At 55.6% G+C, this 2,921-nt stretch overlaps 1 protein-coding gene across 1 annotated transcript in view; it reads right to left on the bottom strand.

The window, feature by feature from the left end:
* Positions 1-508, bottom strand: part of Rai1 (retinoic acid induced 1) — a 27,384-nt gene extending 26,876 nt beyond the window's left edge. The window contains exon 1 of the mRNA XM_010637412.3: positions 291-508. The gene's annotated coding sequence lies outside the window, so the exon portion shown is untranslated. The remainder of the gene's footprint in view (positions 1-290) is intronic.
* Positions 509-2,921: the final 2,413 nt, after the last annotated feature.

Here is a 2,921-nt window from a genome sequence, read left to right as displayed (position 1 = left end):
GGCGGCTCCTGTCCCCCCTCCCCCGTTAAAGGGGGCGGCCGGCCCGGGCGCCGAGCCCCCCTTGGGTTCTTGGCCTTCTCAACGCCCACCATCTTTCAGTCATGTCGAAGTGGGGGCTCTCAACGCGCGGACCTCGGGCGGCGCCGGCGCCAAGTGGGGCGCTGCCTCCCCCATCTCCAGTCCCCTCCTTAAACCACTCCAAACAAACACACCATTTAAACAGCAGCAGGCTGGCCACACCGACAACTTCAAGGCAGTTTACTGCCTCCAGCCCCACCGCCCAGGCTCACCCTTCTGGAGACCCAGCTCGGCCCCTCCCCCCGCAGCAGGTCCAGCACCCCGGGCGCGGCGCACAGACCCCCTCCTTAGGGAAAGAGGCCGCGGGAAGTTCTCCTAGCTGCCGTTATCCTGCTCTCCAAAAGGCCACCCACCCAGACCCCAGCCTTTCCTCCCTCAGAGGGAGGCGGGCGGCAGAGGAGGGGCTGAGCCCAGGACTCCCCTGGGGCTCTGCATCCTTCAGTCGCTTGACGTTTTCCAGACTGCTTGGTGCCCAATCCTGGAGTCCCTTGGACTTGGGGCCCCTGGGCCCCTCCCCGCAGGAGGTGGAGTGACTGCGCCGCCGGAGAAGAGAGGAAGTGGAGGAAGTGGTGGGCCGAGAAGAAAGGAGGGCATTCCAGCCGCCAGGAGCAGCCTGACTTAGTGGCAGGAAAGAACACAGCCTGTTTGGGAACCTGAGATAGATTTCTCTGAGGCTTAGCTGGGCTTCAGAAACAGCCTTGAGGGCTGGGGTCACCTCTAGGAGCAGATGTGGGTGCAGCTGAATCTGAGAAAGAGAAGCCTACCAGGCTCCTAGAAGGGAGGTGTCGGGGGGGGGCAAGATGCATGTGGAATACAGACTGGATGCAGTGTGACATCTTCGGATCAGGGCCTTGCTGGCAGGGCCAGGGCAAGGCAGGTCGGGAGGGAGCACTGGGGAACAGTCTCCTGGGCACAAGCAGGGCCTGGCATGGGCAAGTGAGCTTCTTGAGGTACTTCCTACCCAGCCAGCTATACTGGGCCTGAGCCTCCCTCAGGACTGCGAAGTTCTCTGCCCCTTACTATTGGATCTTGATAACAGCAGCTGTCAGGCTGATGAGCTGTCTTGCCCTTTTCTGTCCAAGGTGCCCCCAGAGATTTGGCCTTTAGCCCTCAGATTGCCCTCTAAGAGAGTGATATCACCTCTCACTTCAGAGGTGGAACTAGCTCTACAGAGGCGAAAGGGCCCTCCTAAGTCTGCTGCATGGCCTTGGGTAGAGTGCCCAGCTGGGCGCTGGGGTACCTCAGGGGCTTTGGTGGATGTAAACACAGGTATATTGATAAATGATCTCTGCTTTTGGAATTTTTCAGAAAACTGGTTTTCTGGAGACAAAAGGGACAGAAATTAAGAGTGGTGGGGGACTAGAGAGAGAAATCACATGGCCATGCTACCACTGACTTCCCCCTGACTTTATCAGGCACCTATTAAAGGTTCCCAAGTGGGGGGTTTTGCTGGGGTTGTGTTGAATTATCCTGAGGCCAGAGTCCACATAGGTCTTGTTTATTCCCCTGCAGACTAAGCACAAATATCACATGACTGTAGACCACCACCACTCAAGTGTGCACAGATAGTGCTGTGATAAACTGTGAACTCATTTTAGGGCCTGGTGGCTTTGCCCAGTTATGTCCTCCTCCTAACGACAGAATAAAAACTTCAATTTTGGGCCGGGATTTAGCTCAGTGACACTGCATCTGTCTTGCAAGCACAAGGTCCTGAGTTTGATACCAGATACCATTAAAAAAAACCCTTCAATTTTGATATTAAAGGGGTCCCCATCTCCATGAAGGTACTTCTGGGCCCATGATGACACCTGGTCTCCTTTGGCTACACTCACACCAGGAAGGGAGTATCCTTTCCCAGCATGCCTTGGCTGATGGCTGTTCCCCCAGATACCCCATGGGTGGGGGTGGATCCTATTCATCGTCCTAGACATGCAGTCTGGTAAACAGAGGTACCCACTTTGAGGGACAGTGAGCCACCAGCTGCTGCTCCAGAGGCTGCCTGAGGAAGCTCTTGGGACAGGAATCTGCCTTCCATTTTCAGCTGCTGCCTTGCCTTGTGTCTGCATGTACACTGCCTGCCTTCCCTCCTTCACACAGCCGTGAGGTGTTGACTTTGAGAGAAAAAAGGAGGCAAGGGTGGCTGTCCTGAGTCTAGCTTTCAGCTGTTTTGACCAAGCTCTTGCTTGGTTTCCAGGGTCAACAGAATACTTTCTGCTCCTGTTCTGTGTTCTGGCTTCATTTTCCCAGGCCCAGCCCAGGCCCCTCAAGCCACATCTCCAACTGTACCCTTCCAGAACTGTAGATCCCTCCAAAACTCCCTCCCCCTGGCTCCCAGTCCATCAGCATTGGGGGCGGGTGGGATGCCTCTTCCAGCTGTACATAGCTAACTTGGCCTGATCCCAGAACTGCTTTCTGGAAACTTGGAGAATTCCTCTTGGCCAGTCCGGCCGCATGGAGAATGGCTGGCCTCTTCTGCTCTGGCGGGAGTGGGAATCTAGAGTGGTTGAGACAACAGCCAGGCCAGCCCACTGTGACAGGTTCACTGGAGGACGGGGGGCTGGCTTTGGGGAAAAGAGATGCCTCATCTACCCACATATCCAGCCTGACTAGGCCCCAACGCTGGACAGCTGACTTCAAATCCCAGCTCCTACATATCTGCTGGGTTGTCTGGGACAATGTAACCCCTCTGTGGGTCATATTCCTCCCATGTAAACTACAAATCAAACTTGTCTGTGTAAAACTAAGTGGAATACTGTTCTGGCACCTGGTAGTGGTTCAATGCAGGGTAGTGGTGTCCAGTGCCACCTGTTTGTGGGGAGGCAGGGCCAAGTCAGGACTTTGTT

This window comes from Fukomys damarensis, unplaced genomic scaffold, assembly GCF_012274545.1.
Source record: "Fukomys damarensis isolate Sample0158 unplaced genomic scaffold, DMR_v1.0_HiC HiC_scaffold_23, whole genome shotgun sequence".
Classification (NCBI taxonomy): Eukaryota; Metazoa; Chordata; class Mammalia; order Rodentia; family Bathyergidae; genus Fukomys; species Fukomys damarensis.
This window is presented reverse-complemented; position numbering and strand designations above follow the sequence as displayed.